This window comes from Hemicordylus capensis, chromosome 5, assembly GCF_027244095.1.
Source record: "Hemicordylus capensis ecotype Gifberg chromosome 5, rHemCap1.1.pri, whole genome shotgun sequence".
In the NCBI taxonomy this organism is placed as follows: Eukaryota; Metazoa; Chordata; class Lepidosauria; order Squamata; family Cordylidae; genus Hemicordylus; species Hemicordylus capensis.
In genome coordinates this window covers 81,680,108-81,707,198 of record NC_069661.1, presented here as the reverse complement: position 1 = coordinate 81,707,198, position 27,091 = coordinate 81,680,108, and the positions used below count along the sequence as shown (strand labels likewise).

Below are 27,091 nucleotides of genomic sequence, written 5' to 3'. Positions count from 1 at the left end.
GCACCTTGTTGTGGTTACAAAACATTGCAATCTATATTGATACCCTGTTAGTTGTCTAAGGTGACCAAGGATGCTGATGGGGATCATGAAAGGTATATTATATATATTTACGACCCATGGTCAGCTTACAAATCAACTAGAAATAGTAGAATAAAAGGAATCCTACAAAAGGTTAACAGTTGCTAGAAAATAACAAAACATCAATCACATACAGTACCAATCAAAAACTTAACTATCAATTGCTAACAATAAAATATAAATATAAACTAAAAATTCAGGAAGAACATATTCATGAAATAAAAAACTGATGTAGCCACATAGCATTAGAGCAAAACTTTGCCACCTTATATGTAATAGATGGAGACTGATATGCCAGAAGATAAGAAACACAAAAATCTTCTGAGCAGCCTGGAAAGGGTGCCAAACAATGAGATATCAGGGAGCCTCTCTGTAAAACAGGCAATGGATCAATGTTGGATGGTTTAAATCTCCCTATAACCACAAGGGCAGATTCTATCTTCCCTAGGTATACTCTTTATTCTTCCTGCCAGCAAAGCCGATGGGAGCATGTCATACTTTGCTCTAAAGAAAGCCCTCAGATAGCGTGGGTTCTCTAGGGTATACAGATAAGTAGTGAGACCCCTGACAGCAATGCATAAACCCAGCCTCCTCCTCGAACATTCAGGGATCATGGAAAGCTCGTGTTGATTTTCAATATCCAGGATTCTCTGCTTCAGAGTCTGTAGAGCTTGATTACGGCTCAACAAAACCATATAATCCATGGAGAATCCCAATGAAAGAATTTTAGCATGGATTACCTGGGCCCAAGAAGATTGAAAACTATTGGTCAAAATCGCCAAAATCCATCCTTGAGGAAAGACGTTTATCCTAAGAAAGAATGCTAGGATCAACATCCAAGCTCTAGCCTCAGTTCTCAGAACACCCAGATCAAATCTCAATGTCACATAAGGAGCACATCTTGGTGCTCTTAGTATTGCCCTAAGGAATTTTTTTTTGCACAGCTTCCAGGGGTTTAGAAGAAGGATAGGGGCCTAACTGCGTGCCATACAGTAACTGACTCCTAGCTTTGGTTGCAAACAGCTTGAGAGCTGCTGGTATGATCTCCCCTCCTCTAGTATAAAAAAACCCTCCGTATAGCCAGAGAACCTTTCTGAGCCATCAGTGTAACGTATTCTATGTGAGCCTTCCAGGTCCCTCCAGCATGCAAAACCACTCCCAGATATTTATAGGTATAAACCTGCTCAAGCTGATGATAATCTATCGATCATCGTAATAGTCTGGATCTTCTGCAAATACCATAACCTTCGACTTCTGAGAGTTAGTGGAGAGCTGGTTAGTTCTACAATAGAGAGTCAGACGTTTCAAGGATCTTCTGAAGCCAACTGGAGATCTAGCCATAATGGCAGCAGCATCCGCATATAGTAGTAGAGGCATGCTTACTCCTACAATAGCTGGAGAGTGAAAACTAGAGTCCCGTAAACAAGGGACAAGATCATTAATAAAATTATTTAAAAGCATAGGAGCTAAAATGCACCCTTGTCTGACTCCTTTACAGGTAGAAATTGACTGAGATAAAGCTCCTTTAGGGTGAGGTCTTATTCTAATATTCAAATTTTCATGAAACTATCATAAACTGTATCAAAAAAAATTTCATGAAACTGTATCAAAAAAAGCAGCTGCTTATCAATGTTGGTTTGCCACAGCTTCTCCCACAGAAGACATCTAGGTATAGAGTCAAAGGCTGACTTAAAATCGATAAAGGCCACAAAAAAAGACGACCTGGGCTTGCTTCCATATTTTTCAATTAGATGCTGGAGAATGAATACCTGATCAAGGGTAGAGCGCCCATGTCTAAATCCAGCCTGCTCTTCCCCTAAAACAGCATGCTCGTCTAACCAGGCTTGCAGTTTAACTAAGAGATGTTTAGCATATAACTTGCTCACAACACTTAAGAGTGAGATAAGTCTACAATTAGAGAGAGTATTCCTCTTTCCCTTCTTAAAGATGGGCACGGTAATAGCCATCCCCCATTCTTTTGGGAAGCACCCTGTGGCACTGATATGAGTAAACAGGGCAGCCAACAAAGGAGTCCACCACTCAGCATTTGCTTTGACAATTTCAGGAAAAATATAATCGGACCCTGGGTCTTGACAATCTGTCAAGCCTCAGGTCAATTCCAAGAAGTGTATTTTAAGAGCTCTCTTTCATGCACTGAGAACTCTAAATCCAGAGTATAATATCAGTAGTTTAACTTTTGAGGAGAGTATTTCTCAGTTCTCCAGGCATGTGGCTCAGAGCACCAGAAGAGGTACCCTCCCTTCTATGAGATTAAAAAGCCACTTCCCCTTCACAGTGCACTGGGAAGGATGAGAACTTCAAAGGATTGTTGTAGTCTATTTTTTAGAAGAAATAAGAGACCTTTCCTCTGCTACACAGGAAGAGAAGAGAAGCTGCCACTGCTCCTACTTACCACACACTAAGTAAAGGGTAGATAGGAATGTGTTGGAGGTCAAGCAGAAAATTATTTTGGGGACTTTGGGAGGGGGACTTCAACTTGTCCTTAAGTATGAGCTTTTTCTAACTTACAGAATTCTGTATTAGCCTGAGCTGGAGGAAAATTGATGGCACCTCTGCTTCTAAATCCTATAAATAAAACACACCCTGCAGAACAGTGTGAGATGGGACACAAAACTGTGCTGTTGATTTGCTTTCTTTCAAGACCACCAATGCTATTAATATATAAATATCAATATTTTGTCCTTCCCATGATGGATGGATGTCCAAACAGCTATACTGAGTATTCAGAATATCTTTACCCTCAAATTAAAAAACATATACTTTCACTTTCATAGCCTAGCAGTAATGTATGTGAGAATCCCTGAAGAAATGCAAATGATGTTAACATTATTTTAAAGGATCATTGAGCCCAAAGACTGCTAATTGAATAGTGTCATTGGAGATAAAAAGTTTGTTGGGAATCAAACAGAGCTTTTTCAAGATCTAGGTAATAAGTGATGCATAATTTCAACTTCAGAAATCGAAGTTCCAGCACTGGAATTTATTCTATAGGGGTGTGCAAACCACCCTGGCCTGGTCCAGGCTCAACCGAACCAGGTCCAGTCCGGTTCAGCCACTGAGCTGGGCCAGTTCAGGGGTAATACTTGTAAAGGGGAATCTGGCTAGGATTCCCCTTAGTAAGTAAAGGGGGATTCCCTAGCCTAATGAGGGGGGAAGTGGCAAAAAGGGAACCTTTACTGTTTGTTTACTGCGGGTGAGGGTGTTGGAGGCAGCCACAGCGACATTGGGGCCATTGGCATCGGAGGCAGTGGCTGTGGCGCTTCCAATCTGCCCACCGGCTTCCCAAATGACAGACTGGGCTGGCTTTGGCCTGCTTTGGGACCTCTGAGCATGCATTTGTGTCATTATGCAAATCGTGTGCTGATGCAATGTCCTCTGGGCATGCACAGAGTCCACTCTACTTGTGTGCAGAGACCTGAACAGGGAAACAGCCACCCTGTCCTATCATTTGGGAGGTCAACAGGGGAGTTGGAGAAGGCCCTGCCACTGCCTACGATGTCGTTGCCACTGCCACTGCCACCACTATCCCTGCCATCCCTGCCAGTGAGAAACTAACAGTAAAGATTCATTTTTTTCCATCACCAGCCCCGCATCAGGCTAGGGTAACTCCCTTTACTTGTAAAGGGGAATCCTAGCTGGATTCCCCTTTACAAGTATTATCCCCAAGCTGGCCCATGAGCCGGTTCTTAGAACCAGGAGTGGTACATTTTGAACTTGGACCACTCAAACCAGGCCGGCTCGATGTTGAGCCCAGTTTGAAGTAAGATAGCTCGCACATCCCTAGTATACTAATATATGATCCTCACCAACAACACTTGTGTGAAAGATTGGAATTAGGTCCTCCATTTTGTGTTCACTCATGCTCCTGTTGAAATGTTATAAAATGGCTGCCTATTGGGAAATATATGTTTGGTTTTTTCTGTTAGTTAGTTAGTTAGTTAGAGACCAAAGTCATAAGGTTAGCCCAGGAAAAGGTAACCAAATGGAGAAATGAAATCTCAAGTGCCTGCATAACAGAAAGCTAGAAAGTTAGATCTATTCCCCTGATTGGTTACATCTGCAGAGTATGCCTGTTAAAATTTAGGGAACATAAGCAAAGATTTGAGGAAAGATTTTAGTTAGAGAGAAAGCAAGAAGAATATGGAAAAAGAAAGCCAGAGAAAGAAATATTAAAGGTGCTGCAAAGAAGAAAGCTGAATGAAAAAGCTGCTGGAAAGTCTGAAGGGTAGGTAAGGCTGCCTGTGCTAGGGACACAGTTTAGGCAGAATGGCTTCATCCTACATTGATTTAATGATCTTTGTGCATATGTCTGTGAGGAAATATTGAGAAAATAATTTCCAGTAATATAAATTGGATTAATCTTTTGTGTCCCCCCCACTGCAAGTAACAACATAACTTTGTTTCATTCTCTTGTGGTCCCTGAGTTTTGCTTTTTACCTCATGCTTGTCATCGTCTTTTACCTGAATTACTGGTTGAGACTGTAGGCTGTTTAGTGGAGGTAGCCACACTTCCACTTGGTGGCAGTGGTAAAAAGTAAAAGATGGGAGAGGCAAAAGTCTGAAATGAATGGGATGGTCTTACAGGACACTTGTTAATCAAGAGCAACTGTCCTTATTCATCCCAGTATAGTTTAACTACAACAGCTGTTGCTCATGTCTCCTTTATGTTTCCTTTTAGATTGTTAGATCTTTGGATGTAGGAAACAATTTTTTTCCATACCTTTTGATATGCAAATCTCTCTCAGAACTTTTGTTGCTGAAAAGCAGTTCATTAATTAATTAGTAATAGTAATAGTAATAATACCGTAGCCTCCAGCTCTGCCTCTCCAGATGTATGGTGATGTGCAGATCTCTAAAATGATGCAAATTCCTTTTCATCAGTGCTAAGTGCTAAACCAGGAGAGAGAAAATTAGGGAAGATTTCATTACCTGCTAATAATAAAAAAAAAACCCAAGTTGTTCTAGTAAGAACTAATCAGCCTACTTTCCTTTCACTGTCTCTACATCTGGACTAAATTTGGTGCAAATTGAGGTCCACAAGTTAGATCTCTTGTGCCACAAATGTTCATGTGTCCACTATCTTGGATTGGGGTGGGTGTTATCATTAAACACTGCACAATTGAGGTGTCCCTGTGTGTCACTCACTACAGCTGTCCCAAATTTGGTTCAAATCAGTTAGACAGTCCTCAAGTTGGTGCAATTGTGCCTCAAAGGTTTATGCATCTGCCATCTTGGATCGGGGTGGGTGACAACATCACAAATGACACCATTGGGGCATCCATATGTTCCATTCAGCTGTAATTTGGTTCAAATCAGTTAGATTGTCCACAAGTTAGTGCACTTGCACCTCAAAGGTTTACATATCCACCATCTTGAATTGGGTTGGATAACATCATTGCAATCTTCACCGTTGAGGTGTCCCTATGTGTCCCTACAGCTGTAGCAAATTCAAATTGGTTATGCGGTTCACTGCAACTGTACCTAATTTGGTTTAAATCGGTTTGACAGCCCACAAATTAGCCTGCTTGAACCTTAAATGTTAATGCGGCCACCATCTTGAATTGGAGTGGATTACATCATCACACACCATGCCATTAGGGCATTCCTATGTGCCTTCAAAGCTGTAGCAAATTTAGTTCAAATCTGTTAGGCGGTTGACAAGTTAGTCCACTTGCGCCTCAAAGGTTTATACATCTACTATCTTGGATTGGGGTGGATTACATCAACTATGCCATTGAGGTGTCCCTGTGTATTCCTACAACTGTATCTGATTTGGTTCATATTGGTCCAGGCATTGCGAAGTTGATGGGGGGAAAGATACACGGACAGACACACAGACATACACACAGAATGCTGAGTGATCTCATAAGCCTACTGGAAATAGGCTAAAAATACTGTTTTTAAGAAAATCATCATGTATATGAAATTTAGGTTTATCCCATTCCTGTCATGGGATTTTGCCATACAACGTATGAGTGTATTATATGGAGACTTATCAGATATTCCGTGGCATATCATCCTCTTGAACTTACACCATCACACTTCTACTATGATGACAACAACTGCATTTTCCAATCAATTAGTCAACTCTTCAGTGGCTTTTAATTCCACATATAATTCAAAAGTGGACTTCAATATCCACTTTGGGGCTGGCTCGTCTGATGTAGCTCAGGAGTTCATACTGGTCATGACAACTATGGGCCTATCCTAATTAGTTTCTGAACCAACTCATGTTGCCGGCCACACACTTGATTTAATCTTTTGTTTGGATTGGGGGGGGGTGTTCCCTGGGTGAGGGACCCAGTGGTTTCCCCATTGTCATGGACGGACCACTACCTGGTTAAGGTTGGTTTCACAGCCACAATCCACCCCTACAGGGGTGGTGGACCTATTAGGATGGTCTGTCCAAAAAGGCTGCTGGACCCAGCAGGATTCCAAAAAGCTGTGGAAGGTTTCGAAGTTGGTGCAGCCAGTGATTCTGTCAATGACTTGGTGGGAACCTAGAATAGGGAACTCACCAGGGCAGTAGACATGATTGCTCTTAAGCGTTCCTTCCAACCTGCTTCTAAAATGGCCCCTAGAAATAATGAGGAGTTGCAGGGGCTGAAGCAGCTGGGTAGGCGACTGGAATGCAAGTGAAGGAGAACTCGGCTCAAATCTGACAGGACACAGCATAGGACCCATTTGAAGGCTTATGTGGTAGCAGTGTGTGCAGCAAAAAAAAAAAAAAAATTGGTTTGTGCACATTGCATCTGCAGGTTCACATTCAGCAGAGCTATCCTGGGATGTGAAGAGTTTAATTCCAGCTCCTTCTGCCTTAGATCAGTCAACAGAAACATTCTGATGTGATGCTTTTTAGTGGGTTCTTTGTGGACAAAATCTCCTTTATTCGGGCTGACTTGGACTCCACTAATTTTGCGGGCTCTATGAAGGAGGTGTCCAGCAATCCCTCTTGCATTATTAGGGTGAATCAGTTTCAGTCTGTGACTCCTGAGGATGTGGACAAACTGCTTAGGGCGGTGCGGCTTACCACTTGTTCTCTGGATCCTTAGCCAACTTGGCTGCTTCTATCTAGCAGGGAGATTGTTGTAGGTGGCCTGGTTAATATCATAAATGCATCGCTGAGGGAGGGTAGGGTCTTTTCTTGTCTGAAGGAAATAATTGTTAGACCACTTCTCCAAGCCTTCCCTGGACCCCATAACAATGGATAGTTACAGGCCAGTCTCCAATCTCCCTTGGTTGGGCAAGGTGATTGAGCAGGTAGTGGCCGACCAGCTCCAGGCGGTTTTGGAGGAAACTGATTATCTAGACCCATTTCAAACTGGCTTTAGTGCTCGCTATGGGGTTGAGACAGCCTTGGCTGGCCTGATGGATTACCTTTACTGGAGAATCAACAGAGGGAGTGTGACTCTGCTGGTTCTCTTGGATCTCTTGGCAGCATTCAATACCATCGACCATGGTATCCCTCTGGATCGCCTGGGGGAGCTGGGAATAGGAGGCTCTGCTTTGCAGTGGTTCCACCCCTATCTCTTGGGTAGATTCCAGATAGTAGAGCTTGGTGACAGTTGCTCCTCAGAACAGGAACAGATATATGGAGTCCCTCAAGGCTCTAATCTGTCACCAATGCTTTTTAATATCTACAAGAAACCGCTGGGTGAGGTCATCAGGAGATTTGGTGCTGGGTATTATCAGTTTGTTGATGACACCCAAATCTACTCCTTGTCATCTTCATCATTAGGGAATGGCATTCATCCCCTAAATGCCTGCCTACAGCCAGTAATGGACTGGATGAGAGACAACAAATTGAAGCTGAATCCAAGCAAGACGGAGGTGCTCATTGTAGGGGCTCAGAATCTGAGGGGTGTGTTAGACCTTCCTCCACTGGATGGGGTTGCACTCCCCCGGAAGGAGCACGTATGCAGCTTGGGAGTACTCCTGGACTCAGACTTCACCCTGCTATCTCGGGTGGAGGCTATGGCCAGGAATACTTTTTATTAGCTTCGGCTGATTTGACAGCTGCATTTATTCTTTGAAAAGGATGACCTCGGAACAGTGGTGCATCCGCTGAAAACCTCCAGGTGTGACTATTGCATGTGCTCTACATTGGGCTGCCTTTGTATGTAGTTCAGAAACTTCAGTTAGTTCAAAATGCGGCAGCCAGATTGCTCTCTGGGGAAAAACAGAGAGACCACATTATGCCTGTTTTGAAATAGCTGCACTGGCTGCCGTTATGTTTCCGGGCAAAATACAAAGTGCTGGTTATTTACCTTTAAAGCCCTGTATGGCTTAGGTCTAAGATATCTTAGAGAACACCTTCTTCTATACAATCCCCACTGCACATTAAGGTCATCTGAGGAGGTCCGTTTTCAGTTACCACCAACATGTCTGGTGGCGACTCAGAGGCGGGCCTTCTTTGTAACTGCTCTTGGGCTGTGGAATGCACAATCTGAGTTCATTATTGAACTCTGGTACCATCTGGTCCCATTGTGTCTGATTCTTTTCAGCTGGTGCAGCCTGAGGATGTGGACAAGATCCTGGGCAGTGAGCGGGAGACATTGTGTGCTCTTGACCCTGGCCCTTCATGGCTAATAAGAGCTGCCAGGGAGGGTACAGGTAGATGGTTGGAGGTGACTATTAACACTTCATTAAGGGAGGGCAGGATGCCACCGTGCCTCAAGGAAGCAATGGTAAGACCATTAATAAAAATGCCCTCCCTTGATCCCTCCAACCTAGACAACTATAGACTGGTCTCTAACCTGCCCTTTTTGGGCAAGGTGATAGAGCTTGTAGTGGCGTCCCAGCTGCAGAGGGTCTTGGATGATATGGATTATCTGGACCCTTTTCAATCTGGCTTCCGCCCCAGGTATGGGATTGAGACAGCCTTGGTCGCTCGAGTGGATGACCTACACTGGGAACCAGACAGGGGGAGTGCGTCCCTGTTGGTTCTGCTGGACCTCTCGGCGGCGTTCGATACCATCGACCATGGTATCCTTCTGGGCTGCCTCTCGAGTATGGGAGTCAGAGGTGCTGTGTTGCAGTGGTTCCGGTCCTTTCTTGAGGGGAGGGTTCAGAAGGTGGTGCTGGGGGACTACTGCTCGGCTCCATGGCCATTGGCCTGTGGGGTCCCGCAGGATTTTGTCTTTTCCCCTATGCTGTTTAACATCTACATGAAACTGCAGGGAGAGGTCATCCAGGGACTTGGACTGAGTTGTCAGTGGATGACACTCAGCTCTATCTCTCCTTGTCATCTGATCCTAGGGAGGTGGTGGATGTCCTGAATTGGGGGCTGGAGGCCGTGATGGGTTGGATGTGGGCTAATAAACTGAAACTGAATCCGGACAAGACGGAGGTACTGTTGGTCAGGAGAGCCAATCGGGATGAGGAGATTTTACCGGTTCTGGATGGGGTTTGCACTCCCCTTGAAGGAGCAAGTACGCAGCTTGGGGGTACTACTGGACCCGGCTCAGCTTTTGGAAGCTCAGGTGGAGGCAGTGGCAAGGGGTGCCTTTGCATGGCTTTGGCTAGTGCGCTAGCTGTGTCCCTTTCTCAAGAAGGCAGATCTGGCCACAGTTACCCATGCCTTAGTCACTGTAATGCGCTCTACGTGGGGCTGCCCTTGAAGAATATCCAGAAATTGCAGTTAGTGCAAAATGCGGCAGCTAGGGTTTTATCCGGAGCTGCCCGATGGGAGCACATCACACCCATTCTGAAAGAGTTGCACTGGCTGCCAATTGGTTTCCGGGTCCAATTCAAGGTGTTAGTTTTGACCTTTAAAGCTCTTAATGGTTTGGGCCCAGGGTATCTGAGGGACCGCCTGCTCCCAAGAGTTTCTGCCCGCTTGACGAGGTCATCTGAGAAGGCTCTGCTCCAGGTGCCGACAATGAGGGAGGCTTGGCTGCCGTGCACTCGGGACAGGGCCTTCTCTGTTGCTGCCACCAGACTTTGGAATGTTCTCCCAGTGGCCATTTGCTCCTCAGACTCCATCACAGTTTTTAGAAAGCTTGTTAAATCTTGTCTTTTTATTCAGGCTTTTACATGATTGTTTTTATTGCTGCTTCTACGAGTTTTTACCCATGTATAGTTTTTATGCTTGTATTTTATAGATTTCAAATTTGGTTTGTTTTTATATTTTTAGCTTAATATTTTTATTGTCATTTTATTGTATGTTTTTTAACTTTTGTAAGCTGCCTTGAGATTGTTTTTAATGGAAGGCGGTATATAAATCCAACAATAAATAAAAATAAAATAAAATATTGGCCTTCAGGAGAACACTTAAGACCTATCTGTTTGGCCTGGCCTTCCAGGGTTTTAAAATTGGTTTTAAACTGTGAAGGTTCGGCCTGGTTTTCCAGGGTTTTAAAAACTGTTTTGTTTTAATAATAGTTTTATGTTGTTTTTACAGTTTTTGATTTTAACAGTTAACTGATTTTAGTTTTGTTTTAATGTAAACTTCCCTGAGCAATTTTTGGAAGAGCAGTATAGAAATAAAATAAAATATACTCCAAAACATCTGGTGTCAACATCTTCAATTCACACTGACAATGAAAATTTATCAGTTAATCAAATTCCAACTAAGTTGCTCTTTGGTACCAGTGGATCTTGGATTTGAAGATTATTTTGAGGTTGATTAGCCGTGTTATGCATCAATGAGGCATACTAGCACATCCTGATGTGTAGATTAAGTGCATTTGGCTGTCATTTTGTAGAAAAACATGCGGTATGAATCCTGAAAGCTCAAGTTCCTTCCTACAGTTACCATTCCCACAAGGAACTAGATAGTGATATTTGCTTTTATTCAAGCATTAAGAGTTCAAACAAGATGATATCTCCAATCACTTCCATAAATTACTAGAGAGCATGTCAGCCAATAAAACACTGCTAAAAATAAACTGATGTCAGAAGGCTTGCTGCAAATCCATAAATGCTTGATTGGTCTCATGAAGTTGCTTCTCCTGGTTTATAGATAGTATCGTGTATTAAATCATAAAAAATGCTATTCATGTTAAATATTTTTGGTATGATTATCTCACATCATTGAACATGATGTTACATTTGTATATTTGACAAAGCACAGCTCTCTGGGAGGAAATTTATTGTATCACTGTGAATATGATGGAAGAAATATATACATGGTAAACCAGGAAATTAAGCTCACCCCCTGTACTATTTTGTTTCACACCAGATAGGACTCTCACATGGTACTTGTGAAGAATCTTGGGCTTTCAAGAAATCCATGCTTATACACAATCTCTTCTCCTGATAAGTCACAACTCCCAGTCCCCTGCATGATACTTTTCTGTGAAGGAAGGTGTCTTTCCTTGCTCTCAGTCTGTCCTCTTTCTCTAGTACCAGGAACAGCTTCTTCCACTGGAGCTGGAGTTTGCTCCCAGCACAGATATGCCATACTAAGGTCAGGCCAGTATGAACAGTATCCTCCCTTTTTGTGTAGCATGGTATAAACGGTGTTGGCTTTGAAGTGTCAGAGACATTGGTACAAAGCTGCAATGGCCAAAACAAATACTAAACAAAAAACAAATCTTCAGTAGAAAAGGGCATCAGGGCTTGGTTTGGCATTGTTGCTGTGGTTCTCTGGCATTGGGCCATACTTCAGCAGAAGGATCAGACTATCAGTAAAGTCTAAGGCAGAAAGTAGGGCTTACATTGTCATAGTGAACATGAGTTACAGGAAAATAGCTATTAGCTATTTATTAGGGCTGTGCACATACAAAGAAATCGGATTGGATCCAAATCAGAATTAGATTCTTGGGCCCCTAGGTGTGTTGGATGACAATTCTGTTAGAGCTAGGACCCTGGCAGCATCAGCTCTCAGCTGCAATGTCTCATAGTGACCACGGGGACAGGGTAGGGTCATGGATACAAGTGCTGGACTCCTCCCCTCTTTGTTCTTCCAGAGTTAGTCTCTATTTTGTCTTTCCAAATATGGCTGTTTGTTTTGTGACTAGTGCCTTGGATGTCAAGGAGGATGCAGACTTACAATTTGTAATTAACCGTTTATTGAACTTTGATTCATGCAGAAGAAATGATAGTCAACCAAAGGAAAGTGAAGAAAATGCACTTAGAACCTTGCAAAGAAATAAGAAATGCTTTATGTGTGGAAGCCCCAAATACTTGCAGAATAAAAGTCTCAAGAATAAAGAGTTTGCAGACAAAAGGCAAGCAAAACGAAGTTTCAAAGAAGGAAAGGATCTGCACAGTTGCTCTGCAAATTGGAGAAAGGAGAAATCATTGGATTAACAACTGAAGAAACTTTGTATGTGTCTGTAAAATATGCTACAGAATTATCCGCTCTCCCCAGCCTGTCTGCGGGTCGGGCTCCTTGCACTGGCCTTGAAAAAGTCACGAGGCAAATGCTGGCCAGCCATTGGCTGACGGATTGGCTGAGGGTGTGGTGCAAGCTGCCATTGCGGCTCGCGCCCATCCCAAACTCAATCCGAGTTCAGAGATCAACCTCTCCCACCCATCCCTGGCTATAGCGTGGGTTCATGGTGGTTGTCCCGTTTAGATGGGAGGTAGAAACTTTTTGGCCTCTGATAGATTGGCGTTGTTTGGAGGTCTCTTTTGCCGATATGCCTCAGTTAGATTGGTTCCCTGGTCACAACGGCAGGTACATTGTGGTTTCTTAGGTATTTGGCTTTTGGTGAGCAACTTTCAGGCATGTGTTTGGTGTAAGGAGAAGTAATTGCCAGTCCCTAGATTATTCATGGCTCAGGGAGTGCTGGTGGTGTCTTACTTCTACCTGCAGTAGGATTTAACACCCTCTAATGCTTTATGGCTTGGGGGTGGCGAAGGCAGGGCAAGTCCCTGCACATTAGGTAGCTATGAAGGGTATTGGATGGCATTAGGCCTGATGCTGCCTGGAGTGGGGGTGTTTCACCCTAGGTTATTCTGGCTGGCTCACCCATAAGCAGCACAGTCTTCAGGACCACACTGTGGGGATGGAGCACCATTCCTCTTTCATGATTTAATCAATAAAGTTGTGGCCCTATTTTCATCCATATAATTTGTCTCATGTCGTTGTTGTCCCAGTGCAGAAGGGCTATGAAGTAAAATTTAAAGGAAGGCACTGTTTCATTACTCAGAAACAGGAATTGCTTATGAAAGCAGTTTTACAAGAGAATGGATTGTTTGAAGTAGAATGTGTGACTGAAAAGACCAAAACTATGATGGAATGCACACACAAAGATTTCTGAATTTGTGGCACAGAAGGTTAGGCCATAGAGATGCCAAAATAATATGTCAGGCTGAAAAGTTTGATTTGGCAAAGGGTCTAAAAATAGCCCCCTGCAGCACTGAATCAAAGTGTACATGCCATATAAGACCCAGGCCGTGAAGGAGATCATCTGCCGGGAAGGTAAGTTAAACCCTCCTTCCCCAGAGCTCTTCTCACGTATTGTGAGAAGAGCTCTCTAGTATATTGTACAGACCTATTCTAAGCATGTTTACTTAGTAGCAATTCTGACTGAATTAATGGGATTTACTCCAAAGTAAGCTTGCATAAGAATGCAACTACCACAACTTTTGCTAACACTGAATGATATTATAACAATATTGCACATGGACACCATATGGAAACTTTTGGAATTATAACTTATAGCAATTAAATATAAATCTATGTCTGTGAATAATTGATTGAATAAAAGACAAACAAAACAATATTACAGTTATGATTCAAAACAGCATGGGGAATACAGAATTAAAGAACCATTACATGGTGCAAAAGCAGAGAGAAAAAATTAGACTTACAGGGGATAAATGGATAAAAATTAAAAATTAGATTTAGCGGGGGGAGGAAGCATTTCAAGCTACATGTGGAGTAAACAGACATGTAAAGACGCACCCCAAATCTTGCTGCCTGTAGAAAGCTAGCAGTTAAGGAACAGGGTCTTCACCTTGACTTGTTAGTTTTCTATGGGCAAAATATTTCTGTTGGAGATGGAGTTCCATTGCAGCAAGCTTTTTGTACCAACTATCCTAATGACCACTGGGGGGTATTGGGAGTAGAGGTAGTTAGTGACGGTCTCCTTACCTGTCCCAGCTTGCCAGCACCCTATGACCCCTGCTTTGACTCCTCAGGTACCTCCTGTAGTGAGTCAGTCCTCTTCCTTTCCTTCTAGAGAGAAAGTGGAAACATATCTTTCTCTCCCTACCTATTCATTATGTAGATGGAATAAGTTCTTTCCTACCTCAATGTGCTTAACCAATAAATCAGTTTAATTTAGACACTACAGTGATCTCCATACGTGTTCCTTAAATAGCTGCTAAACTCAACTAAACTCCACAACTCTGTAACTGGAGTGGTAGCTTCCTTGGCACTCTGCTAAATAATCACAAACCTCAACAGTTTCTACATGGTAGAACATTCAACTCAAGCAGTTTGAACCATACATAGTTTAAACTACCAATCTACAGACTACCAGTCTACATATTCCTTCCTTCCTTCCTTCCACCCAAACTTTCAGCTCTGGGCAGTTAACATAAAACAGTCATAACACATATAGAAGTTAAAACAAAAAAGTTTAAAATCAACCATAAAGTTGAGACAGATAATTTTTAAAAGCTGAGAAAGCTTGGGCAAAAAGATGGGTTTTCAGGTGTTTTTTAAAATTGCCAGAGATGGGGATGATCATATCTCAGCAGGGTGCACATTCCACAATCTCGGGGCAGTGACCGAGAACACCTGTCTCTGTGTAGTCACCAAATGAGTTGGCGATAACTGGAGATGGACCTCCGCAGATAACCTCAATGGGCAGTGGGGCTTGTAGTGAAGAAGACGCTCGCTTAAATACCCAGGGCCTAATCCGTTTATGGCTTTATAAGTTATAGCTAGCACTTTGTATTTTATCCGGAAGCCTATTGGCAGCCAATGTAGCTCCATCAGTAAAGGAGTAATGTGGGCTCTCTGAGATGAACCAGAGACCAACCTGGCTGCCGCATTCTGAAACAACTGAAGTTTCCGTATAAAGGCAGCCCTACGTACAGCACATTACAGAAGTCAAGTCTGGAGGTTACCAACAGATGTATCACTGTTTTGAGGTCATTGATCTTGAGAAATGTGCGCAGCCGGCGTATTAGCCAGAGCTGATAGAAAGTATCCCTGGCCACTGCCTCAGCCTGAGAAACCAGGGAGAGGTGTGAATCCAGAAGTACTCCCAGACTGCAAACCTGTTCCTTTTGGGGAAGTGTGACCCCATCTAGAACAGGTAGATCAAAATCATATCTAGAGTTCTGACCCCACACAATAAGTACCTCTGTCTTATCTGGATTCAGCTTCAGTTTATTCTCCCTCATCCAGCACATTACCGCTTCCAGGCAGGCATTTAGGGAGGATATGCCAGCTCCTGAAGAAGTTGACATGGAGAAGTAGATCTGGGTGTCATCGGCGTACTGGTAACACCCCGCTCCAAATCCCTGATGATTTCTCCCAGCGGTTTCATGTAGATGTTAAAAAGCATTGGAGAAAGTATGGAGCCTTGAGGGACACCATACTTAAGCTCAGATTTTGAAAAGCAACAATCTCCACTTGACACCATCTCGAATCTATCTGAGAATCAAGAGTGGAACCACTGTAAAACAGTGGATCCCACCCACAACACCCTCAGACGTTCCAGAAGGATACTATGGTTGATAGTATCAACAGCCACTGAGAGATCCAAAAGGACCAATAGAGTCACACTTCATCTTTCAATTCCCAATTGGAGATCATCCATCAGGCCAACCAAGGCAGTAGCCTGCCTGAAAACCAGTTTGAAATGGATATTATTATCAGTTTCCTCCAAGACTGCCTAGAGCTGATAAGCCACCACCCTCTCAATCACCTTGCTCAGACATGGGAGGTTGGAAACAGGCCTATAATTGCTCAACTCTGAATGATCTAATGCAGGCTTCTTTAGAAGAGGCCTAATGATTGCCTCCTTAAGACAAGGAGGCATCCTGCTCTCCCTCAGAGAAGCATTTATTATTTCCACCAGGCCGTCCACAACAGCCTCCCTGCTAGATAGAACAAGCCATGTTGGACAAGGGTCAAGAGACAAGTGGTAGGCCTCACCGATCCAAGCAGTTTGTCTACATCCTCAGGAGTCACAAACTGAAACCAATCTAGTCAAATCACATAAGAGGAGTTGTTGGGCACCTCCAGTTCAGACATCAAATCAGTTGTGGAGTCTTCATCTAGGTCGGCCTGAACCTGAGAGATTTTATCTAAACATCTCTTTAAACCTATTGCAGCAGGTAACTGATGACTCCAAATTCTGGTTCAAGGGAGGTGGGGCAGATATTAATCCCCTCACAACCCTGAACAACTCCACTGGGCGTGAACTCGCAGAGGCAATATGGGCAGAAAAGAACCACTTCTTTTGTTGGGCACCTCCAGTTCAGACATCAAATCAGTTGTGGAGTCTCCATCTAGGTCGGCCTGAACCTGAGAGATTTTATCTAAAAATCTCTTTAAACCTATCACAGCGGGTAACTGATGACTCCAAATTCTGGTTCAAGGGAGGTGGGGCAGATATTAATCCCCTCACAACCCTGAACAACTCCACTGGGCGTGAACTCGCAGAGGCAATACGGGCAGAAAAGAACCACTTCTTTGCTGCACGTATTGCCTGAGCATAGATCTTTAAATGTGCTCTATGTCACAATCTGTCGAATTCAAGTTGTGTCTTTCTCCACTTGCGCTCCAGTAGCCTACCTTGCTGCTTCAGCCCCTGTAGTTCTTCCATATACCAAGGGGCCAATTTTGAAGCAGGTCGGAGGGGATGCTTGGGAGCAATTGAATCTACTGCCCTGGTGAGCAAGTTGTTCCAATTCTCAACCAGGGCATCAACCGGATCACCGGCAAAGCCAACAATGAATCCCTCAAAGGCTTCTTGGAATTGTACTAGATCCAATAACCTCTTTGGGTGGACCATTCTAATAGGCCCCTTGCCCCTGCAGAGGTGGGAAGTGTTTGTAAGTCCAACCTTAACCAGATGGTGGTCTGTCCATGACAATGGGGAAATCACAGGAGTCCCCACCCATGAAACACCACCCTGATCAGAGTAAAAGACCAAATCAAGTGTGACCTGCATATGTGTCAGCCCAGAGACCACTTGGGATAGGCCCATAGTTGTCATGGCCTCTATGAACTTCTGAGCTGCCCCTGACAGATTGGTCCTGAAATGAACATTCAAGTCCCCCAGCACCAAGAGTCTGGGAGACTCCAACCCGTGTTCCACAACCAAGTACGTGAGCTCAGTAAGGGATTCTGCTGGGCAGCGGGGCGATCAGTATACCAACAGAAGTCCCAATCTATCCCTGGTCCCCAAACTTAAGTTTACACATTCAATATGGTCTGATACCCTAACAGGGACCCTGGTAAGGGAGATGTTATCCTTATAGACCACAGCCACTCGACCTCCCTGCCCACATCCCCTCACCTGCTCCTCTACAAAATATCCTGGAGGAAGAAGCTGGGACCAAACTGGGCCACTGCCTCTCCCAACCAAGCCTCAGTAATACATACCAGGTTGGCCCCTTCATCCATGATCAAATCATGGATGAGTTCAGGTTTATTTTGGACCATCCTGGCATTGTAGAAGATCAGAGTAAGGCTATGTGGGTTGTTGGCAGTGCTCCCTGAGGTCAAAGAGCTGGCAGGACAGCCGGAAGGGGAGACAGCTATTAAATTTCTGACTACCCTTCCCCTGGAACAGCCTGCTGACTTGCCAATGTTATGTCTTCTATTCCCCACCACTACAGGGATAGCTGCCCCATAGTCAACAAGGATACCCCCATCTCCAGACAAACCCAAACACATTACAACAACTTCAACCCAAGTCCAAAACAACTTAAAACTGATTAAACAGAAGCCCTCTGGCCCTCAGCCTCATTCTCCCCCAAGGTGGCTCCTTCAAGTGGAATCCCCCTTTGGAGTCACCCCTTCAGCAGTGACCCCACCAGTGGCAGGCCAACTACCCAAGGCAGGCTTTCTATAAAGTTCAAAGCTGAGCAGGTGACCCGAGGAACTGCTGAGTCACTCAGGAGCTGGTCCCTATCCTGCCCACACTTCCCACAGATGTTAACCTGAGGCTTTAGCCCCACAGGGGAAGCAGAAGCAGACAGGCAACAGCAGAAGAAGTCCCAGTGCCCACCTGGTCTCTCACCCTAGGCAGCACTAGGTGGGAAGCAAATGGACTGTCCTTCTCCCTCTCTGCTGGGCTTCTAGCAACTTGAAGTCACAGGCAGCCTTCCTATAAAGCCCCAAACTGAGTAGGTGGCTCGAAGAACTGCTGAGTCACTCAGGAGCTGATAATCTACTGGTAAATTATTGCACTTCACCTTAAAGGGAAAGTACATAGCTTGGGAGTACTTCTGTACCCAGGCCTCACCCTGGGATCTCAGGTAGAGGCTATGGCCAAGAGTGCTTTCGATCAACTTTGGTTGACCACAGCTGTGTCCGTTCCTTGAAGATAATGATCTCAAAACTGTGGTGTAACTGTAACTTATCAGCTTGACTAATGTAATGCGCTGTATGTGAGGCTGCCTCTATATGTCATTCAGAAACTCCAGTTAGTTCAAAATGCTGCTGCCAGAACTGTCTCAGGGGTTTCTCAGAGAGACCATAATATGCCTGTTTTAAAACAACTGCACTGGCTACCAATCTGTTTCTGGGCAAAATACAAAGTACTGGTAATTACTTTTAAAGCCCTAAATGGCTTTGGACCAGGTTACCTGGGAAAGTGACTTCTTCAATATGACCCCCACCGCACTTTAAAGTCATAGGAGAGGTCAGTTTCTGGCTGCCATATATAGACTCAGGATTGGGCCTTCTCTTTAGGTGCTCCTGGGCTCTAGAATGCACTCCCTATGGATACTAGAGGCCAGGGGCATAGCTATAATTGGGCAAACGGGTTCAAAGAACCCGAGCCGTGCCCAATCAGAAGCCGCCATTCGCGGCCCTGACATGCCCCCCGTGTCTGACGTCAGATGTGGGGGCGGTAGTTTAGCTCCCGAACGGGGGCCGCATGGCCCCTTCTGGAGCTAAGACTGGTGCTGTGTTTGCAACGCAGCCCAGAAGCGGCTCTTCCCTGCAGGGAAGAGCTGCTCCTGGGCTGGGCTGCGAACGCAGAACCCAGCCTTTGTCTAACTGCCGAAGGGGCCGCAAGGCCCCTTCAGCAGTTAAGCTGCTTCTCCCGAACGGAGCATCAAGGCTCCATTCGGGAGCCAGACCACACACACACCCCGCGTCTGACGCCAGACGCGGGGGCGTGGCTATCCCCTGCATCTGACGTCAGATGCAGGGGGAGGGGCTATTGGGGCACCCGCCGCGGCCACACACGGGCCGCCGGTGGGCTAGCTGTGCCCCTGCTAGAGGCTTAAGAGTTTTAGCAGTCTTTAAAAGAGCCCTAATAACATATCTTTTTAGCCTAGCCTTTCAGTATTGAAATTAGTTTAAACTGGGTTTAATTTTGTTTTAATGAGTTGTTTTGTTTGTTATCTGTTTTTAAATTTGTGAACCACCTAGAACCATTTGGATGAGGAGGGGGGGAAATCAAATCAATAAATTAAAATATGTAGAGTAGTTCTTACTTGCAGTGTTCAGCTTTCAAGTTATTGGACATAATGGCTTTTCCCCATGTGTAGATGGTAAGTCCTTTGGACAAAGACTTTTACTATACACATCCTAACAGTTTGTTGGCTTTTTATACAGTGAATATCAAAAGAGAACAGGAGAAAGATAACCCTGCTAACTGAGCAAAGAGACACCTCCACAAGTGGTGGTTCTCTTATATTTAGCAGTGGGAGAGCAACTGGCCACATCCAACCCCTGCACAGCATTCCTTCAGTGGCTGTTGCTGGTATCTGCCTTATGTTTCTTTTTAAGCTGTGAGCAGGAGTGTGCACAGAACTGGCTGGTCTGGTTTGGTTTGAGTCCAGACAAGACCTGAACTGAACCAAGCCAGTTCAGTCCGGCACCCCTGGTCCAGTCTGGGAGAGTTTGTGAACTTTTTTTTTTTAATTTACTTATCTCTCCGGGGGAGTTATTGGAGGCAGCGGAGGGTCCATGGAGGTTCCCATCCCCCCATGGCCTCTCTTGATACGCATACCGGCTGGCCAGCTGGCTCTTTGGTCCACTTGGGCCACCCCCCTCCAGTGCAGCAGCCATTTTGGAGGCCGCCGCACCTGCACAATTGGCCTCTGTGGCCACAATCAGCCTCCAAAATGGCCACTGCACCGGAGGTGGAAGGCCCAAATGGACTGAAGAGGTGGCCAGCCAGCCAGTATGGGCATAAAGGGCGGCTGCTGGGAGGAAGGGCGAACCTCTGCAGAACATCGCCTCCAACAACACTCCCGAAGGGGGGGAGTTAAAAAAAAAATTTTAATGAAGAAAACCCAATGGCTGCGAACCCCCCAAACAGTTGTGGGGTGTTTGGTACAGGTTGGACCAAACAGGGGATGGTTCGGTTCAACTTCAATCAGTCAAACCGAACCTGTTTGCATATCCCTAACTGTGAGCCTTTTGGGGACAGTCCATTTTCTTTTTGTCTTGTTTATTTTTCTGTAAACTGCTTTGGGAACTTTGGTTGAAGAGTGGTATAAATATTGGTTAATAATAATTATAACTGGAAATGCTTCTGACTCACTTAAATGTGATCTATATTATTGTGAGTGTTTCAGGAGGACAAAGTCCAGATCAAAGTCCAAATCTGAAACCAATTTCCTTTTACCTTTCCTCATGCTGATTGAGTATTGTCTCCTCCCAACTCTTCACACTTCCTCCCATTCTCAGCACCTGCCATGTATGTCCTAAAGATTATACATTGTGGATTAATATTAAAATTCTATCTGATGTAATTCCGTCAATATTAAAATGTTATAGGAACAGTAGGCTTTAAAATCACACTGTGGTTTTAAAGAGAAATCTCACATGGTAGTGTTCTTAGAGTGAGCTTTTATGGCAAACTTTTTCTTTTCATATTTTTCATTTTCACCGCAGATCTAATTAACCTCTGAGGGTGGTGACAGGCTTGAGAAATGGTAAAGTTATTAACGAACATCATGATTCTATTATAAATGCAAAAGATCATATTCAGGAGGAAGTTTTCATCAAAATCGAAAGGGTAAGTTGCTAAATCTGAATTTTTGTCATTTCCTCATGCAGCTAATAGATGAACTAAACAGAGAGATAAGCCATTTGGGAGAGCACTAACATAACCTTGTTCGAGATTTTTTCAAAACATTGCCAGCTCTAGCCTTGGCAAATATGTATTGCTATATGTATCCAAATGTGTGCTCCCTAACAGGTCCACTGATGTTTCATTTGCAGTATACACACCAGTAGGGTATTTAAAGATTTTAAAATTATTTTACTGCTCTATGTCATGTCAAGGTTACAAGCAGCATGTTCATTTATCATAAGCATTGACAGTTAAGAAGAGTTGTCATGAAAGATACATTAGAGAAGAACATAAGGACAGAATCACTGGGATTTCCAGTTTTGCCAGGATAAGGAAAGCAAGAGGGATGGCAGTGTGGTAATTTGCAATGCTTCCCCAACTACAAATGATACTGTCTGACACGCTGTGCAGCATTAGAATGATAGTATAACATTGTGTTTGCGCTATTGTAGGACACTCTTGTGCAAATAGAAAAATATGCGCAAATACAATTGAACAAGAGCACTCTTACACAGTTGTTCAAATGCAACATTATACCATCATTCTAATGTTGTCAGACAGTGACTCTAGCTTCAGAGCATACTCAGGTTACTCAGTTTAGTATATCTAGGCCCTTTTCTGAAATACGCATTGGCAGGATACCACAACTAGTACTGGCACTTTCATCAGACTGACAGCTTATGGGCAACACATGGTTTCCTAAGGTATCTTAACACAGAGAAGTCTCTTCTTTTTCCTGAGCTGCTTTTCATACTTCTAGCCAGATGCTACACAACCTGAATCAGAAGTGTGGAAAGCTTCCATCTGTCCATAGGACTGTCTGCCCTTTTAGTGAAAGATATGAAGGGTCCAGACAGTTCTTAAATGCCCTCATCTACACACCTGAGAAGCAGTGACATGCAGCTCTGAGTCTGGAAAGCAGTGAGATGCAGCTGAAACACATTTTCACATATTCAAAGGTACAGCTGAACACATGTTATGCAGTGCAAAACAAAAAACCCCGGGCATTGGACACTATGACGCTATTCACACGAGCGCAAAACAGGGCTAAGGGAGCCCAGCCTGGTTTTGCTCGCTTGAGTGAACCGGCAGAATCTCACCCAATCCTGGTGGATAAACAGAGGCAAACCCGCCTAAGTAGCCTCCAGCTTAAATGAGGTTAAGAGAGCGAGCGCTCCCTTACCCTCATATTTTGATCATGTGTCTGCCGCGGCTGCTCGCATCCACAGTGGGTACAGTCAAGGAAGGGGGGCTCCCTGTAATGCACCGTTCATGCACTCATGCAGGGTACTATTGGGGCTCCAGTGGCATAATGCAAAGCAGCGGTGCTTCCCTGCGCCTGACCCCCCAGAGCAGCCAAGCAAGGTGTGGGTATACGGCAGGAGAGCCACCACTCATCTGGGTGGGTGATCCACCCACCCAAAGAACTACTACTGATCGTCTGCAAGGAAGGTAAGGTTAACCCTCCATCCCCGCAGTTAGCCCCAAAGCTCTTCTCACTGATCGTGACTAGGGATCTGCAAACAGGTTCGGCAGAACATGTTAGATGTTGAACCGGTTGAGTTCAACTGTTCGGAGTCAAACCAAACCACCCCCTTATTCCAGAAATCAATCACAGAGAGGCCTATTGTGCAGGTGCAGTGGCTTCCAAAATGGCCACTGAGCAAAGGGGGGAACACCGAAAATCAGCTGAAGAGCAGCTGAATGGCCAGTTTCTGGAATAAGGGAGGCCAGCAGGGGAGGGGAAACCACCACAGACCACCACCATCACCCCACTGCCTTGGAAAACTCCTCCAGAGAGGGTAAGGTGTTTTGTTTTTTTAAAATAAAATTCATGAAACTCCCCCAGATCATACTAAAACGGGGGGAGGGGCGGGGTTGGAGGGGGTGCTGGACCAAACTGTCCTGGTTCAGTTCGAGTCCAGTTCAGACTCAAACTGAACCGGACTCACCAGTTCTGTGCACACCCCTAATCATGACAAGAGCTTCTATATTTTGTGCAGTTGGGCCTATGGAGTTTAATAAGGAAGTGAGTTATTATTGATGTTTTTAAAGGAGAAAAAGAAAAGGAAATAAAGATGAATACTGTTTTCTTTCAGTCTACTTAACTTGATACAAAAAGTTTATTAAAAGTATATTAAAGCCTTCCCTTACTTTCTCCTGCTTTACAAAGCTCCTCTGTTTTTCTTGCTTCCTCTCTGACTTGGTCATTCTCATTTCCTTCCTTCCTTCCTTCTTTCCTTCCTTCCTTCCTTCCTGTCTTCCCTCTTTTCCTGTCTGATGCTCATGGGTGGGGATTAGGGTTGTGCACAAACTGGACAAGTTTGGTTTTGCCCCCCATCAAACTCCCTGTTTGGTTCGGTTCAGGGGGGTGTCGAACTTTTTTTTTTTAATTCTTTTTACTTTTAACTTACCTCCTCCATGGTGCTTCTCTGAGGTTGAGGGGGGGCCCTCAAATCACCTGGTTCAGGCATCTTTGGGCTTTTCCAGGCCTATTCCCTGGCACGACAGCCATTTGGAGGCTGCCATGCCTGCACAGTGGGACCTTGCATGGCCTGGGTCTCACTGTGCAGGCGCAGCAGCCTCCAAAATGGCTACCGCACCAGGGAATCAGCACGAAAGGGGCCAAAGATGCTTGAACTGGGTGATTTTTACAAAAAGAGGGGGGGGGGAGAGGGAATATCTGTGGACCCTCCCCCCCACAACCTCAGAGAAGCCCCCCAGAAAGGGTAAGTTAAATTTTTAAAAATAAAATAAAATAAGGCTTGACAAACCCCCAAAGTGGTGCGGGGGCAGGTTTTGGTCTGAACCAATCCAGTTTGATATCAAACTTGTTCAGATTTGAACCTGTTTGTGCATCCCTAGTGGGGGTAGGCTGCAACCACTACTTTTGCAGGAGAAAACAATGCTTAGAAGAAACCTTGGGAAGGGTTGAGCCAGATCAGTCAGAGACCAAGTGCCAAGCTTCACATTATTTTCAGCATGTTCTGACATGTTTATCCATACATGCTTGGAGCTGACATGCTTGCTTATTACTCTCTGAACTGCTACAGAGGTGGTGATCAAGATCATAGGATTTGGGGAAGATAGGTTTAATTCTTTACCCTACCAAAATGCTAATCTGGATTCCCCTCTGGGGTTATTTGCCTCCTGAAGGTCTTCCCTGGAAAATCATGGAAAAACTGGAAAAAAACAACCGCTCAAAGAAAACATCAATTTTAAACTTATTAAAAGCAGCATTGTCCTTCCAGTGATAGCTAAATCTTTCTGTTGAGATTTGCATATATGGTTACATGTATTTATCAGCTTTGATCATTACATTTTATGATCAACAATTCCAAGTTCTAACAATTGCCTTAAAATCTGCAGTAATTTGTCCACCAAGTGTATCAATAATTAGATAGTAAATTACATGGCATTTTAAAAAGAAATGAGGCCACTAATACAAGGCTTTTGGTTCATTTTATACATATTGTTAATTAATAAAACTAGTGCTGGAAGCAATGTGATTTTAAAGCTGTTTAAATACCTCACAAATTGTATAAATATCAAAGGCTTTTTTAATACAAGCAATGAACATGCATATTTTAGAATAAGCCAAGTTTGATGGCTAAGAACCTTCTGCTAATGTGATTATATGGAGTATATTACAGCTCTGTTTTTTGTGCTCTTTTATTATATTTCATAATTTTGCTTTGAAATTTCTTGTTTAAGTGCTTTTCTTGAACAGAGAAGTGGAATTGATTTTTAAATTGATTTTAAAATTGATGTTTAAATTATATATTTAAAATTTAAATATAGTCCTTTAAACAATAATTTTACATATACATGCATAATGGCATGTTGTGCATTACGTTTGTGTACAACACGCCTGGACAACCTGTGGTCCACAAAGCCAAACAAAGCTATAAACCTATTCTCACAAGCAGCCTAACCCAGATTAGGGCAGCCCAGCCTGGGTTGAGCTGCTTGTGTACAGTGCCGAGATCCAAGTCGATCCCAGCATTGCTTGCCCACCTAACCCTACTTTTTACTCCAGCTTTTAGCTACAGTTTAAGGGCACAAGCACTCTTTGCACATTGCATTGTGAGATACCCAATAGCTCATTGCATGGTGCACTGGAGGATATCCAGAAGCCAGGACGCATTGTCCTGGCCTCTGGAGATCCACAGTACCAGGAGCAGACATGCAGTGGTGCACTAAAGAAGGAAATGCTGATCACCTGGGAAAAGGCAGGTTCATCCCTGTTGCGTTAATAGCCCTTATGTATCTTGTCATCTAACTCATTACTGGGGTGCAACCATAACTGAACAAATGTCCATGGGCCCTGAGGGAGTGGGAGGTACTGACTGAATGGCACCTCACTCTTCAGTCTCACTTCCAGCCTCCCTGACTCATTGCTGGCTGCTGGTCTGAGGACTCATCTCATCTTTTAAAAAAGGGATGAGTCCTCTGGGAAGGAAAGAGAAAGAGTGCCAGGCAACCTCTCCGCCATCTATTCCCCTCATGACTGGCTGGCTAGTGTTCAGATTCAGCCCAACCCATCTTACCCTAACTGATAGGCTCAAAATCCAAGGAAACATCACTAAGCATTAGCCAGCTAGTCATAAGGAGAAGAGGAAGAAGAGATGCTGCACTCCTCCTCCCTCTTCTCCCAGCCAAAGCTGAGACAGAGCTGAAAAGATATTCAGTGAAAGGACTTTAGTGACTTTTTGAATCTTGCCTTCATTAAAATGAATAGGGGGAAACCATAATTATAGTATATATGTCCTGTCTCTTTAAGCTTATGTTGGTTGTTTATGTTGTTTAAAGATTAAGTGTTTGGTTGGGTGTGGATTAGCTTTCTGTTTTCTAAGTACAAGCTGCCCAGAGTTGCAGGCTTCTCTGAATAAAGAAGCCTTACTTTGTCTCCTGCTCTTTCAGGTCCAAGGTCAGGCCAACAAAGTGACTGGTTTTGAGTACGCCTAACAACTTTATCTAGGGGAAGATACTACGTGGTGTCAAACGTGGGATAGAAAAATGTTGCCTTTTAATAACCTTGTTCAAATTTCTAGTATCAAGACAAAGGCAAAGTGAGCCATCCTCATTGTTGTTGTTGTTGTTATGGACAAGGCTGCTGACTCATCTTGTTGGCTTTTTAATCTTAGAAATAATGCCCATCTTATCCAGATGACTTAAAGAGGCGGGTCTCACGATCAGTGAGACCCGCTTTTGCTGATACTGCGGGAAGAGCGGGCTAATCCCGCAGTCAATCACGGCAGGAGCCCTGGGTGGCTGGATCAGCTGGCCACATGATGCCAGCTCCGTGACGGAGCCTGCGGGGGCTGGGGGGAACAGTGGTCGAACGGCCCCCGCAAGCTTCAGCATGCCCTGCGTGAGCGTGCAGGGCATGCTGGTGAGACCCCTGGAGCTGAAAGGCAGCTTTTTGCCTCCTCTCCGGGGGTCTCCTTGTAAGTAGCCACGACGCGAAGCCTATACAAGCTCCAAAAGCTATACAAGCCCTAGGCTTGTGCATACCTCCACACCTGTTGCAAGAATTGATAATGTTCAAACACTGAATTGATAACATTCAAATACATGATCAATGAGACGGGTCTCACAAGCAGTGAGACCCACTTTGAAAGGGTTTGCAGGCAGAGCGAGCTAAGCCCGCTCTCCCCACAGACGATCAGCAAGCCCTGCCTGGGTGACTGCAGCAGCCGCCCACACAACTGCTGGTGGGGGCTTGGGAGTTCAGGGGCCGGCAAGCCCCTTGAAGTTCCAGCATGCCCTGAGCGAGTACGCAGAGCATGCTGGAGAGATCCCCAAGCTGGGAG

General features: G+C 44.4%; 1 long non-coding RNA gene across 1 annotated transcript; it reads left to right on the top strand.

Moving 5' to 3' along the window:
* The first annotated feature begins 21,092 nt into the window (after nucleotides 1–21,092).
* LOC128327570 (uncharacterized) lies at nucleotides 21,093–24,851 on the top strand. Its single transcript, XR_008308680.1, has 3 exons — nucleotides 21,093–21,218; nucleotides 22,562–22,727; nucleotides 24,432–24,851. It is a non-coding gene; the product is annotated as an uncharacterized LOC128327570 (long non-coding RNA).
* The last annotated feature ends 2,240 nt before the right edge of the window (nucleotides 24,852–27,091 follow it).